Here is a 17,198-nt window from a genome sequence, read left to right on the forward strand (position 1 = left end):
ATCTGAATTGCAGGTAGAGCATAATCTACCATGGTTTGCATTTTGTACAAGTCGCTGAAATGGAATGGATTCACAATTTGGTATTGATATATATATGAAGCGTTCATTGGGGATTTCTTCTTGTGTCACATTGTTGCAGAGAGTGCATGTATGTTTCCACATGTATGAAATCTGAACGATTTCATTCATAGGTATGTTTTTGTTTTCCAGTACTTGTAGTAAGTACATTAGAAATTCTTGTGGATCTTCCTGTGAGTTTATAGTGAATTTCACCATTCCAGCACAGTAGTCCAATTGTTGTCTTATTCCATAACCACTATACGTGTTGTCAGGATTGTTTGCTGCATTTCTGTGAAGTACTAACATTTGCAAACACAATGGGTCAGTACTGTGTAAGTAAATGTTGTCAACAATTGGTGGTAATTGAAATAGAATATTCATTGCTACATTTGCGTAGCAACTTACACCAACTATATTTGAGAATTTAAATGGTCCAGGTAGTTCTGTATCTAACTGCTTTTTTTGGAGTTTGTCTTCCTTCTTTAAAGAAGTACCTGGTTTACTTTCCCTAATTGATTCTTTTTTGCTTGTGGTACTTGATGAAGTATTAGTTCTTTTACTCTCTTTGGAGGATTTGCAGTGACATCCTGTTGCATTTCTGTTTGATTTATTTTTCTTTTATAACATTTTACTTTTTGTGGAACAGAATATGTGTTTAGGTGGGGGGTGTATAGTGAGCGAAGTCTATTGTATTCTAAAATGCAAGTAATATCAGCGTTTATTTTACTTGCATCAAAGTTGATTAGAAATAGACCGTCAAGTGTACGTAAGCGTGATAGTGCTACGTAGCTCATGCCTTCTTTAAAGACTGTGTTAGCAATATCTATCATTGCTTTGTCTAGGGTAAGACCTTGTGATTTATGAATGGTGACTGCGTATGCAAGAGTTAGAGAAAATTGTTCTCTGTGACATACATATCTTTGAAGAGAAGGAATCTAGCTGTTGAGCGTCCTATCCTTTTTACTTCTGAAAGTTTGTCAAGGAGTATATTGACAAACTGAATTTTGTTTGTCGCGTGGGTATGTTTGAAAGCCAACAACTGTACCCAGTACTCCATTAACTAGTCCTTTGTCCACATCAAGGTTACGTTTAAGCATTACTCTGCAATTTAAGGATAATTTTAATATCTTTGCTAAGCCTGCTGTGTTTGAGATTTATTTTTCTAAACTATTTAGTCTTGTTGTGGCTTGGTCACACATGGGTAGTGTCATACCAAGTACATCTAGTTTGTCTGTGGCGCTAATTTCCATGATTGGTTGCATTTCTTTACTTAGCATGATTTTATTGAATTTGAAACAGCTTGCAAGAGTTGGCATTAAGGCCATACAATTGATATTTTTGTGGGCTAATTGTTCCATAACATCTGTAGCACATGAATTAACGCCATAAATTGCATTAATGTGCTGGGTTTTCAATATTGCTTCTGCTTCTTTAGAAAGTATACCAACTCTGATACTTTTTAAAATGTTGGCATAAGTGAGATCTGCAGATTGCTGCATGTTTTATGTTAATTCTCTGTATTGGAAATGTTGCCAAAGTTTGACATTTCCAATGCTGCCAACAGTTTTACGGCAGAGTTTGTGTCATAATGTTTTAAAAATAGGCTCACCTTTTACTGGTGTTAATTGAAGCAGATCTCTAAAAACAATAATGTGTTTTCCTGCAAAGAGTTCTTCATAGTCTGTTTTGAGTACTTCTTGTAATCTGAGGTGAATCAAAGCTAACATTAGGTTGGAGACCATGCTCACTTCATCTATTAGTAGCATTTTCATTTGTTTCAATACTCTACGTAATTCCATTGCAGCTTCTGCAGAAAGTTTGTAGTAGTCTAATTTATTCTGGTGTTCTACTGGTAATAGTAGTAATCGGTGTAATGTAACACCACCTATGTTGTAGGCAGCTAAACCTGTGGGGGCAGTGACAACAGCTGACAGTTTGTTGTTTGTCAATTGTTGAAGGAACTTACTAATGATTTTGATTAGGAATGTTTTGCCAGAACCAGCTTCACCACTGACGTACAGTAGTATAGGTTTATAATTATGGCAGGAACATTCTTTATTTTCATGTTTTACACCATGTGCAATTTGTTTTGTTACTTCTTGAAAAATGCTACGATGCTCATTGTTTAGTTTTGATTGTAGTATAGTTAAGTCTTCTTTATCTTCATACTGACACATGGTGTTTTCTACTTCTATCATAGCTAATTCTGCCTCATTTCTTATTAGTGGTTCTCCCAGTGGTTCTTGGCTTCCTGTTACAGAAGGTTGACTACTGTCAGGAGTGTCCTTATCTAGTTGGGCTTGGAGTTCTTCTTCGTGTTGCTGTTCATTGTGCAACATTGCTTTGTACTGTGTAAAGTTTACATCAGTTATAGTGCTTTCATTTGCTTTGAAAGCATCCTCATATGAGTCATAGTTATCTAATATTTGTTCTTCTTTTCTCCATGGTTTGCAGAGTTGTAGCAGGAACATGTAATATACTTCTTTATGTTGAGGAGTCTTTAATGACAATTTGATATGCTTAATTAAATTTGGTTTAGTGAGTTTAACTAAGCTGCCTTCACAGTTTATCAATCTATATTTACCTTTTTTTCATCAGGTTTCATATTATTTTTGTATGTGTAGTTTTGGGCTATGTGGTATAGACACATGTTTTCCAAAGTATTACTTCTGTTTGGGTAGTATGTGTCCAATACATTGTTTTTTAAAATGTCTTGGCTGTTGGGATCACGTTTGGCTATTGTTTCTATATCTTCATATGATTTTAGAACTCTTTTTCTAGATTTAGCTGGACCAAGACTTAGCCATACTATATTTTCAGATTTACCATACAATGCAGTACCAGTTAATCGATCAGCTGCTTCATAGGTTCCACATTCTCTATGGGACAGAATTTTTATGCCCAAGCTGTATAATTTCTGAGACACTGTTTTATCAGATGACAAGTCATTCCAGAGGTCTTGGAGCTCTGTCTTTTTTGCTTTAGTTAAGTATGCTGTGACATATCGTGCAACTCCAGTAGAATTGTCTGCAATGTACTGCACATCTATGTTTGCATTCCATAAGTGGGCAATGATTGCATTATAATCATTGATATATTTTTCTTCTTCTTTTCTTTTTATGTAATATGTATTTTTAGGTGACTTACCTTTAACACTATGTCTAACTGAAGACATGAGGTTGTTCACTTGACCTGTATTTGTAACTGGTCTAGGGAAACCAAATCGGCATTTGGTGTAGTATTTCCCTTTGTTTTTGTATTTGCAACGACAATATTTTCCACATTTGTGTCTTTGAAATTTTAAATTTGTGCATGAAGATCACTATTTGTGGCTTCTGATGGAATTTCACAAGTGACATATTTTTCAATAAACTGTAAAACAGTGGCATCACTGTCTTGACCAAATTTAGGAGCATGTTTAATCCATAAAAGCATGTGGATATGTGGTGCACCTCTGGCTTGTTATTCTTTTCTCCAAAAGAAGTGTTGAACTTCTCCAAGGGGAGGAACAGTTTTATTACAAATAAAATGTAGCATAGCAATGAAGCGATGGTGAAAATATCTTGAAACATTAACAGGATCCAAAGAACAAAGTTCTCCAGGTGTTAGTATATCTATGTTTGTTTTGTTTTTATTTGATATGCGTAGGAAATCATGTAAATCTTCTCATACATATTCTGCACAATTTAATGTAACAAACCAAGTGGGTGGGCCAAGGTTTCTGATCATACAACGTACATCTCCATGACGTCGAAACCAGTACTCTTTAGTACCACGCATATTTGCTAATAGATTTGTAATATTTGATTGTAAAACCTCATCCTTTTGTTGCAATTTTTCTAATAATTGGGTAGCTGTCATATTTTGAAAGTGTGATCCTGATTTTAATATGTGTGCAACTCTGTAACATAAAGTTGCTAGTTCACTTTCAAAGAGTAGGTGGAATATATATTCCACATTTTCTCTAAATCTGGGATCTTCAGAATACATCCGTAATGAGCGGTATTCTGAAGCTGATATTTGAATAGGTCTATCATCATACCTTCCTCCTTTGCCTGTAGGAAAGAGTAGAGGAAAAGCACGTGCTTCTGTACTTTTTTCCCATATGCTGATTGGCGATCCTTTTGTTTGACGCATTTGGTACGTTTCCAGTACATCTTCTACGGTGTCATTAGAGTGCAAAGGATGAATTGTATAATGGTCTAAAGTATTTGATATTGTAGCAGGATCTAGTAGCTCAAATTGACCAGCTTCTTGTGTTTTTTGAATTATTTCAGTTGTATCTTTCAAGTTTTCTTCAATATTAATTTCTTTGTAATATTCATTATTCTCTTTAAGATATTGGAAGGCTTGTCTAACTTTATTTAAATCTACCAGCTGTTGCCATATTTTTTTGTCTTTTGTAGGTACTCCATTTACTAATATAATTAAAGATTGCTGCATTGGATGTTGCACTCCTAGAGTATGCACATTTTCTTTTAGATCTAATGGTAAATAAACTACTTTTCCACGAATGCCTTTTACCAATTCAGAGGGAGGTAATTTTGCTGTTTTTGGTTGAAGGCGTATTATTGCTTGAAATGCGTGTACTGTTTGAATTATGATGCTCTCATATAAATTAAGTTGTTGTAGGTTTGGTACTGGGTATAATGCCAAATTATTTGTGATAGCACGTGAAGGAGTTTGGTTGTTGTCAAGTTTTGTAGTGCAGTAACTGCAAAGTATTAAGGGCTCAGTTATTTCGTATTTGTTTCCTGCTACAAGGTAGAGAGCTAATTCAAACCATTTAGAATCTTCATTGTCTTCTATTTTGTATGATAGGTCTACAGTTTTTGTGCTACTTTTATAAAAAGTTCTGCGGCAACATACACATACATGGTTTGGGACTTCAGCTGATGTACTTTTAAATTTTAGTATTTCTTTTTTGTATGTGTTTTGCAAAAGGTTGCCATGTGTAGAATTGTTGCTTAATTGGTTTAAAGCTATTTCATTCTGTAAATGGCTTTCACTTCCAAAATAATTTTTCTGGATATAGTCAATTTCTTCAAGTAGGTCTTTCACTGTACCATGTAGAAGGATGTTATTTCACTTTGCTAATGCTAAAGCAGGACTTTTAGCATAGTACAGTTTATAGACTAGATTTCTTATAGTTGAATGATGTGTTGATATCCTTTTGATATCATGGAAAGTGGTTTTACAAGTAGATCCTGTAATGCAGGCCAATAAATGTACTTGTAGTCCTGTGTACTTGCGCACTGGACAGGTATCCATATTTTGCAGTAATTTAATTTTGATTTTGTCTTTGCTTTTCACATATTTATTGAGGAATTGGCGTAAAGATTTGAAACATTGTTTGGGAATGTTACACATTGACGTGCATGGCCATTTGTACACTAGACGTTCTGATTCAGACGAATGGAGGGGTAATTCTAAGTTTTCAGGGCATATTTTTGTAAGGAGTACTTCTTTTTCCATTATGGTATTATTCACTTTTTCATAACCTCGACCACTGCTATTTATGGCAATTGTATTTGTTTGCTTTTGTTTGTACGCTTCTTCATTAAAATATGGTTCTGTGCTCGTAGTGTGATTCCATTCACCTCCGCAGATACTTAAGAAGTTCTTTCTATTGACATTTCGCTTATTGAGAAGTCTTTTTTGTAATTTAGTTATTAGTTTTGTTAGTGGTTTCATTTTGTTTAACAGTAAAATAAATAACTTTCTTTTGAGAAGGATTGCACTGTCCATCAACGCTTCTAAGATGAATTTCCTACGATAGGTTTTAAACATTGAACCTGATTTCTCTCCTGTTTTTATAAGATTTTGAAGGACTTTGTGATGGTACATTTTGGCTAAAATGCTTTTCTTGGTATGCTTACTTTGCACTACATTAAAAATTAAAGAAGTAGTTTTATCTGTAGTGATAGCTGATTTTCTGTTAATTGTTTTTTGGTTTGTTTTACATTTTGATAGAGGAGTCAAAGTTTTTGTACTTGAAACTTCTTGTGTTTCACTAAATGACTGTATTAGCTGTTTTGTTTCAACTTTTTTTTACAAATTCTGCTAGATATGGATGCTTATGTTGGACACTTTTATTTTCATTTGCTCTACTTTTGCGTTGCTTTCTACGGACTTGACTTTTCGTAGGCATTCTTTAGGGTCTGTTGAAAAAAATAAAGAAGGTATGGGTTGGGGTGTTCTGCAATGTATGTGTGCTGTGTGCATGGGTGTTTGAGTAAGATGATAAAGATGTATGTAATGGTGTGTGATTGTGCATTGGGAATTACAACTAGTAGGGATAGGTATTCTTGAATTTATGTGTTACTAAACTGGGGTTCAGATGACCAAAAAAAAGTAAGCTAGTGGTGTGGAAAAGTACAAATAGTAAATCTAATGTATACAATTAAAACAGTTGTTTGTTCTATAATATGGAAATTGTAGCGGTTCAATTGGGTAATTTGTGTGTCCAAAAATAGGAATTTGTGGACCATTCTGGCTGTAAACTGCTGTTTAAGACATGGAGATTTTTGGACAAAATGGTACACAATCTCTATTTTTAGGCACAGAAATAGCTTGTATTAACTGTACAGTATGTTCGAGTAATAATACAAATATTATGGTGATATTCTACCTACATTTTTTCTTAAATTAACAGGTAACTTCTTAGTTCTTCTTTGTTCTTCGAATTCGGCTGCTTCTTTTCAGGAGACTGGTCTTCACTGCAATTGTAAAAGCTTCAAATTAGTAACTTTATTTGTATATAGCGCTGTTTTTAATTTAGATATTGATTTTTTCCTCAGCGCCTTTTTTAAAACCATTAAACTAATTTATTTACATAAGATACATTGCATCAGTTCAGTACATATGATATGTTCTTAATGATCAAATTGTATTGAATGACTAACTGTAGCAAAAAAAATATCTTTACTATGTCTTGGGAAATTTATAATATACCAGTGAATACCACTATTTCTGTAACTAAGCTGTTCTAGGTAATAGCGCCTCAATGTCATGTCTAAATTAAAGTAATTAAGTAAATAAATAAATAAAAACAAATACATATGAAATTGTATAAGTATTTTTTTAAAGATGTAAACATAGATTGTACTTGCATGCAATTTTGTTTGAATATATGTAGTCTATATATTTCATTTCAAAAATGTTAGTTTAACATGATTTGAGTGTGTGTGTATAAAGAAAGTAAATAGTATAAAGGTTTATAAGTGATAGTTGATTTTAGAAAATTGAAAAAAATACAGTAAATTCATTTTACAGATTACACAAGGTAAAAGTCTGTTTGAAAATGTGTTCATCTACTGTACAGAAAATATGCATACCTGAAGTTTGTGTTCATGCATATGGATATGCATGGAGCTGCAAGTAGAAATCTTGGAGACTTGTACAGTATTTCTGGTAGATGGTGCTTGCCAATGATATGACACTTGTACTCAGAGAGATTCACAGTACATTTGCAGTGCTGATCTATGATGATGTAGTTAGATGTAGAGGTCTTGAATGTGATTGGTGCATCGTCATGTGACTTCTTAGCTACATCCAATGAGGGAATGGCAGAGAGAGTGAAGTGGAAATGGTAGAAGGGCTGTTCATGTTATGATATTTCCGTGGACATGGTGGTAGTTCGCGGACATCGGGAGTTACATCCGGGGATTTTTGGGTTCAGAAGTCATGCAAATGAGAACGAGTACTGAAAGGGATTGGTCAGGAAAGTTTAGTGGGTGTGTAGTGCCAGAAGAGCTTTTCTCATATACTGTTTTTGCTGAGAGAACAACAGATAGCAATGTCTGTGTGTTTTAGGAAAAAGATTGTATGGATTTTGGGAGATTCATGGATATATTGGTTGAAGGTGCATGCAGAAAGCTGTGGAGTAGCTGTAGATCTTGGATTCCCACATGTGGAAGTACACTGGCATGGAGTACGTGGAATGAAGTGGTTGGACTTGCTACTTCTCTGTGCTACTTTGGAGACAGAGCAACATCCAGACATAATTGTAATTCATTGTGGAGGGAACAGTTTAGGACATGTGACTGGAATTTTATTGCAATTTGCTATGAAAGAAGGACTTGGGAAGGTTATGGACATGTTTCCTAATTCTCAAGTGATATTTTCACGGATTGCGCAGAGACTAATGTGGCTTCGTTCTTCTTCATTTGGTCCACAAATGGAAAAAGCAAGGCGCAATGTTAATAAAGCTGTTTCTGCCTTTCTAAAAGATTGTGGCATGTCTTCTTTTCACAATGCAAATATTCTGTTTCGTAGTACAAACATTTTTTGCAAAGATGGAGTCCATCTTACTTATGGTGGCAATCAGATTTTTCTGAGAAATGTACAAAATGCATTGCGACCTTTTTTGGAATTACAACATCCATTTTGAAGTAGGTGTTAAGCATTTATAAGTTTTGACTTACAAACACCTCCACAAGCTCTTTTCAGAGCCACCACTTCCTCCCAGAGAAAATTGCAATGTTTGTAATAGGGTAGCAATTTTTTAAATGTTCGCGAACTGTCCGCAGACTTCTAAAAAATACAAAGGGCCCTGCTTCATTTATTTTCACTTCTATTTTTTAACTGTGAAAGGCGGCTCTGAAAAGAGTCTAATTTTTTTTGTTGATTTTTGATATTTTGTATTTTTTTGGTTTTTTATACACAACACACTAGGAGAGGAGGGGAAAGGAAGGTAAAGGGGGGGGACACCAACCACAGGGATAAGAAAGGGCGAGCTGAGAGAGGAAGATGTAGAGTGGGTTTTATTTGGGTAGTGAGCAGATCTTCTCGTGCTCTGAGAAGATAGTCTCAAAAGCACTACCAAGTCACTCCCCCCTGCAAAGTACTGTGTCACAGTACATACATACATCTGTGACCCTTGAAAGGTAAGGGTCATCAGCATTCTGTATGGCCTGTGAGGCAGCTTGAGGAAGACGCTGTCCCACAGAGGTGGTCCTTGTGGTGACAGGATCAGAAACAGAGGATGAAGTAGAGGAAATCAACCTGCTACGTTCTTCGCAAGGTACAACCCTGCAAATAGCCCCAGAGTGAAATGACCTCAGGTGTCGCTTCATAGAAGTGGTCCCAAAGCTGTACTTACCGTTCTTCCCATGACTGAGTATCATTTTGCACTCATTGCAGGTAACACGGTTCGCACGAGACTTAGGAACATTCCAATGAATGGTAAATAACTGCCACACCCAAGACTCACGCCTAGTGCGGGTAGTAGGGATTTCCTCTACCTCATTCTCATCATCCTCTTCTTCCTCCTCTGCATCTTCACTCCTGTTCCCCTCTTCAGGCCCTTGGGGAGGTGGTGGTGGTGGAGGGCTTGGGGGTGGTGCTGAAGCAGGTGCAGCACCAGGTGGCAGTTCAGCAGCCAGGGATGCCACCTCGATGATGGTGTAATCTGCAGGTGGCAGCAAAAATCGCTGTGTTCTGAAGAATAGCCAGAAACACAATGAGAATAAGCTCTAGGGCGTGGTCTTTTATAGGGGTTCTTGTGCGCGGTCCGCGGACATGCGCGCTGTCCGTGGACAGATCGAACACAAACAAAAGTTCGAAAAGTTTCAAAAGGTATGTAGAAGCTCAGGATTACTATGTGGGACTTGTGCCATGGTGAGATTTTATTGAAAAATAGTATGGATTAATTGAAAATGTACTTTTAATTTGTTCAGGGACACGAACAGTGTCTGCATTCAGAACACGCGATCAGCATGGGCGCGGTCATATGATCCGTTCGCGAACAATTCAGCGAAGGAAGCGCATGTCCGCAGGACACCAAATGCACAGAGATTGGCTAGCGCATGCGCGTTGATGTTCTACGGACACTGTTCGGGTCCTGAACTAATTGAAAATGCGTCACACGTGAAACGAACATTTCAGGACACTGCGTGTGTTCTTAGAACAGTTTAAACTTGCTAGCGAACAGTAAGGACAGATATAGTGTTCTGCAGGACATGTCCAATTTTGTTTATGTACGAACATTTCAAGACACCAATTGTGTTCTTAGAACAGTTTCAAATTGCTAGCGAACAGTACGGACAGGTATAGTGTTCTTTAAAACACCTCCATTTTCGTTTAATTACAGTGATGTCATTAAATGACATTTGTGATGTCATATTTGATGTCCTGGGTGTTAGTCTTAGCAGTGCACGGTGGTGGCACGAGTTATGGTTGATTAGCTTACCATAACTGGCGAATTTCAAGGGTTTTTCGGTTTTACTTGGAACCATAACATCCCTTTGACAATGTTTTTTCACTGAATTTCATAGGTTTTTAGCAGCGCAACTTAACCATAAGGTCCCTTTGACAATGTTTTTTCACTGAATTTGAAAGGTTTTTAGCAGCGCAACTTAACCATAACGTCCCTTTAAAAAAGTTTTTTCACTGATATATATATATATATATCTTGCTTCAGCTGTCATTTCCGAAGTTGGAGGAGGAGCACTCCTTGATCCCAAAAGAATTTACAGAATCAGGAAACCAAAATGCAAAATTGTTCCACTTTATTTAAGTATCAATAAAATAATCCATAAAATCATTGCACATCCTCGTGGCAAGAAAAAGTTAAGTTTTCACAAACCACTCACATTGTGACCCTCCCAAGGTAGCTGGCGCATAGTAGATGGAATCAAAAACTACTGTAAAATTATCCAATATTTTTATTTGTAGTTTCAACAATATCTGCATCTAACAAGACATAGTACAGGCATGCTTATATTTTTCCAACTCTTTTACAAATATATATATATATATATATATATATATATATATATATATATATATATATATATATATATATATATATATAATTTATTTACGGGATTCATGCCACTGTAATAAGCTTCTTAATACGTATTTTTGCTTTTTTCATGAAAGTAAAAAAATATATATGTGCGTTTATAGCAGCACTGTGTGTGACCTTTTTCTAAAAGAAGGGAAAAGCAAATTGAAAAGATTTGTACAGCATTTTTAAATGGCACTTGCTGTGTGGAAGTCGAATATGTTGGCGGTACATTCATACTAGCCAATATGACCCATTCCAATCTATAAGTGCTTATCAAGTGTATTTTCCTTCTTTGAATTCTGTGAATTCCAAAACCACTTCCTACATTATACAACTTGGACTACAAGTGCCAAAATGCAAAAATTAAAAAACAGGACTGGACTGGAAGATTCAAAAGTGTGACACTAATATGGATTGAAAAATGGAAAATGCTGTGCATTTAAAATATCTTTTTAGGAGCATTTTCATGAAAGTTAAGAAATGTACATATGCATTTATAGCAGCACTGTGTGTAACTTCTTTGTAAAACAATAGAAAAGCAGATCCAAAACATGTGTACACAATTTTTAAGTGCCACATATTTTGTGAAAGTTTAATATCTTGGCAGTACATGTATAATATGACCTGTTCCAATCTGTAGGAGCTTATTGTCAGGCTGAGATCCTGGTGTCTGCAGAAGCTGCTGAGCCCCCGACAATCCACCCAAAATGTGGCACTCTGAGCTGATACTATAAACTGCTCAGTTTACCTCACTTCCAGGGGAAAGGGGGAAGGGACAAATTAACAAACACCAGGCTGGAAGCTAAGACTAGCTGGTTCTTCACCTGTGGTAAAACATAAACATATAATACACCTTGTTATTCATGGGGCACTATACTAACCTTAAGTATCAATATCCTTTACCAAATAAAGTAAAAACCATACCTGGAACTTCTCTACAAAATGCCCAGAGAAGTGATAAGCTGACTAGACTTCCTTACTAGTTGACTTGAGTCTCAACGATCATTCAGCCTTCTTAGTAGGTCCATGAATGTGAAATTAACTTTGCAGGTAATCTTCTTTAAACTCAAGAAGCTTGAACAAAGTCTTAAGTTCATTAAAAGTAAATGGAAGTTCTAGTGTTTCTGGAAAGTATTTATATTTCTTCTTATTAATTTCTTTTTAGAGTGTTTTTACTTAAATAAACAGTTCTTGAAACTTGCGTCAAAAATCTCACGTGGAAATCTCTTGAACTCGCATAGGGATCCAAACTGAGTGAAGATCGTTGAAGCGCTGTAGATTAAACCGCAGGAAAAACCACACGCGCTTATCCAAGGAGCGAGTAAACTCACACGCGCTGAAATCGAACCGCGAGAGAAAAAACCACACGCGCTTTGTCCAAAATGCGAAAACACTCACACGCGCTAAGTCGAAACCGCGGGAAAAAATCCACACGCGATTAAACGAAAACACGCACACGCGCTGAAGTTCAACCGCGGGAAATATCCACACGCGCTTAGTCCAAGATGCGATCACACGCACACGCGCTAAAGTCGGAACAGCGGGAAAAATCCACACGCGATTAAACGAAAACATGCACACGCGCTGAAGTTCAACCGCGGGAAATATCCACACGCGCTTAGTCCAAGATGCGAGCACACACGCTGAGGACAAACCGCGGGTAAAAATCCACACGCGCTTAATACAAGATGCACACGCGCGGAAATCCAACCGCGGGTAGAAAAAACACATGCACAAAAGTATCACGCGACACCAAAGAGCTCGCGCTAGATACTCAAGCGAAGACTCTCACGCGCAGACTTCTGTTAACGGAAAAACCACGCGCTTGATAGAAAACGTAGCGTAGCAAAGCCAAACATGCGACAGCAATATAGTTCTTAGTAAATATTTTTCATATGAACTTGAAAATCAGATTAAATCTTCTACAATGAAATTATAGAAAGAGTCTTGAGTTTTAAAAGGACTTATCTTGTGAAGAGTCTTTGAAACTTTTTTCTTTTTGGATAACTCGAAATCTTCTTACTCCTGTTCAGTGCCAAAATGAATCTCCGCAAGATTCCTGTTTGCTTTTCCAAATAAGCCGCTCGACAGCTTGAAACTTGAAACCCCTGAACAAGTTAAGCAGGAGCAGCTTAATACACGACCTCTCAGCTGGGCAAAGACGATGAAAGGCAGTTTAGAATGTTCACTGTCTTCCCTATAAACAATCACCAGCCAATCAGAACTTAGACTGAGGACCTCCATCTTGGCTTGGGGCATTCTCCATAGACTGCAATGAATGTTAAGGGCAAAATTGGCTGTTTTAAAATTAAACTCATAATAACTTCCAAAAACCTTTCTATACTAATTTTCCCCAGACCTAATGTCTCAGAATATGTCACTGTATCCTAACAGTACCTGACATTTATTTAGCCTGGTTTCTTCTCTTCATTCTGGGACTTGTAGTGCAAGTATTTTAATGGAAAAAGTGCAACTACAACTCCCAGAATGCAACAAAAAACAAGACTTGATAAGCACCTACATATTGGAATGCATAATGTTTGCAAGTATGCACGCACTGCCAACATATTAAAATTCCACACACCAAGTGCCAATGTTCTACAAATCTTTTCCATCAGCTTTTCTTTTCTTTTACAAACAAGTTACACGCAGTGCTGCTATAAATGCACATATGCATTTGTTTTATTTTAATGAAAAAGCTCCTAAAAAGAAACCTTTTAAAACGGTCAGCATTTTCAATTTTTCATTCCATATAATTGTCACACTTTCCAACCTCACTCATTACATCCCTTACACTGCCACCACTCTCCACCTGCTCACACATATGTTTATACCACCAAAGTATCTATATACAACACTTCGCCTTACATATACAGTACCCTTCTTTCCCAACCTATACTATAAGACCACAAACACTGCTGCAACAACAGTCCACAATTGCATTACCACTAGGCCACAGTTGCCCTATTCTTTAACAATACTGAAACACATTACAAACATATTGCACCACAAACACAGCACTTCTTTTCTTAAAATCAGCAGCACAAACATAACCTAGATATATATCTTTTTCTAGCAGCCATTTTTGCCCTATTCCTTCTAATGTGCCAAACAGCACCACTCATACTCCAATTGTTCTAACAGCATAGTTAACACAATTTAGGACCCCATTCATAACACAACTTTATTAACTCTTTTTCCCCAACAACTCCTCCTACCTTCATAAATAACAACCTTGCTTACTAAAAGTACTTAACCATTACCACATTTACCCACTAACATTCTACAATTACAGGAAAGATTCCCGAACACAGCTACCGAAAAAAGAACACTCTTCACATCCTACAAAGTGCATTAATATAGCATGTATATTTCTCTAATTGTAACAATGTACTTTCACTATATATTAGCCTAGAGTATTCTTTTTGAATCAACAACATTTATTTCACTCTTATTCATTATATTGCCTCATTCATACTCTTTATATTTGCATGTACACACCCTTTTAAGACCCACTGGGCCTCATTACAATGTAGGCGGCCGCAGAATGAACGGTGCCGGTAAGGGACCGGCACTGTTCATTCCGGGCCGCCACATTATGAGGTCTGCAGCAGGTCCCACTCTGGATGCCTGGCCAGACCAGACATGCAGAGCGGGACCTGCAAGCAGACTAGGATGCTAACAACGGGCCCGTCATTAACGTGTCTGTTGTTAACATCCTCCCCATTCCCACTGAGCCCTACGGGGCCTCAAATGGGAATGGGGATGTACCGGGTACGAGTCCCGCGAAAGGGAATTACAAGGTCCTCCAAGGTCGGAATGGCCCGGTAATTCCCTATTTCTGGGACCCGGTACCCGGTTTGGGGGTAACCATGCCGCTAAAAACTTCATGGCTATCTCCAAACTCATAATGAGGCCCACTGCTTTCCTCAAAACACCATAATGTCCCTACCTATTCAATCACACCACCACTCCTTACTCACTTACCTGAAGCACTTCACACCTGTACAGACTCTTTCTCTTAAAACCTTCCCAACCACACTTATCATCCCACTACACAATAACACACCACTGTATTAATCTCCACAATCACACCCAGACACCCATGCACAAAACATGCATACCTAGACTCCACCCTGACACTATCAAGACAGGTCAACGCCACTGCCTCCGCTTCGGCCTACACCACTAAACGCATAACAGACTGCAGACCTTTTCTATCTACTCACTGTTGTATCATCCTGGCAAGAGCCCTGATACTCTCCAAACCTGACTACTGCAACTCACTATATCTAGGCACTAGCAAGCAAATTATCCACAAACTTCAAATCTTACAAAATAACGCCCTTAGGGCAGCCCTCAACATCCCATGCACCGACCACATCACTCACGCAAGACAGACTGCCAACTGGCTCCCCATAAAAGACAGAATTACCTTCAGAGCCCTCATGATCACACACAATGCCTTAACAACACTGCTTCAAAATACCTGGTCAACAAATTCAGCACCAGGACATCCTCCAGACCAACTAGAACCAACTACGCGCATTGCCTCAACATTCCCAAATACTGACTCCAGAAATCAGGCGGCACTAGCTTCCCAGTCTTAGCAGCAAAAACATTTTCATGCCCCCATCACTGAGAGATTATCACCACTTCCCCGCCTTCCGCTTCAAAGTCAAAGCATGGCTTTTCTCTGCAATCTCTTGCACTTAACTTCATATCCACTTCTTCCACTTTCAACTAGTATATACATGTATATTGTTCAAATTCCAGTGGTGGATAAGTGTTCTGACTACTCAATCTCGTAAAATGGCATTAACACTGCATCCTAATCCTGCCTGTAACCAACATCACCAACCATACATATGCACCTCTGTATATTGTATATTATGTAACTGTAAATTTCTGTGATTATGTAACTTCACATGCATATAACCTTACTCAAGACCAAGCACCTAGCTACCCCTTGGTTCAGCGCGCTATATAAGCAAATAAACTAAACTAAACTAAACTAAATATACATCCCACAACTTTCAAACCCAAACTTTCTTTTTTCTCAACAGACAGAACAGAATGCCTACTAAAAAGCAACTCCATAGAAAACAAAGAAAACGTTAGAGCAGATAAGAATAAAAGCAAGCTATATGTTCACCCACCTCTAAAATAATGTATGGAAAACATTAAAACAAAACAGCTGTAAATCTCACTCAACAAAACAAAACCAGCCACCACAAGAAAAAGTAAGGCCCCTCTTGCAAAAATGAAAAGGAAAGCAACATGTACAAACAAAAGCCGACCTACTAATTAAACTTACACTATATCTAGCAATATTAACGCAGCCACAATAAAGTATTCCAACAAATTAAGTTTGTAAAAAATGTTCCACTGTAGAGTTCTTCGCAATCTAAACAAGAGAGCTAAAAAGTCAGAATCTACCCTTAAATGCTACCACAGAAGACTAATCCTCAAAGCTCTAACTGAAAGTGCATTTCTACTAAAGAGAACATTGTTTATATCGATTTTAAACAGAATGAAATTACTAACTAAATTAATCAATAAATTACAAAAAGTACTTCTAGACATGTGCAATGTGAATATAGATACCTTTTCAAACTTTTCTAAAGGTGAATGGACTCTCACAAGCCACACAGAACCAAATTTCAATGAAGAGGCTTACAAGCAAGAACATACACAGGAATGGCTGAGGGTATGAAATAGTAGGAGACACCATTATGGCAAAAGACACCCTTATAGAAAAATATTCAACAACAAACTTTCAATCAAATGTTCCTTTCACCCAAACAAACCATCCAGTGTACAAATGGACATGCAACTCAATATGTAAAGTATGCTAACAAGCCTTCAAATCTTTACGCCAATTCCTCAATCTCTATGTGAAATTAAAAGACAAAAAACTTTACAATCCATAGACTCCTTACCCAGTGCATAGCCACACTGGACTGTGAGGACATTCATTAGCCTGCATTTCAGAAACTGCTTGCAAAAGCACCTTCCACCACATCAAAATGTTAGCAACACACCATTACACTGTACAAAATCTTATTCATAGACTGTACTCTGCAAAAGGTCCTGCTCTAGAACTCTAACATTTTAAAAAAAAACATTCTCCTTCATGGAACAGCCAAAGAACTCCTTTGAGAAATAGAGCATATCCAAAGTAAATATTTTGGAACTGACGCCAATTTACAAAATTCAGTAACTTCAGAAAACATGGGCAAAAGCCTCAGAAACTCTAACCTCCTAAGAAGCACATACAAAAAGAAATAGCATTAGATCTGAAAGAAAATACAGAAACTCTACAAGTAAAGCGGCCAATAGGTCA

The sequence above is a fragment of the Ambystoma mexicanum genome, chromosome 10 (genome assembly GCF_040938575.1).
Source record: "Ambystoma mexicanum isolate Mex_15411 chromosome 10, UKY_AmexF1_1, whole genome shotgun sequence".
Taxonomy (NCBI): Eukaryota; Metazoa; Chordata; class Amphibia; order Caudata; family Ambystomatidae; genus Ambystoma; species Ambystoma mexicanum.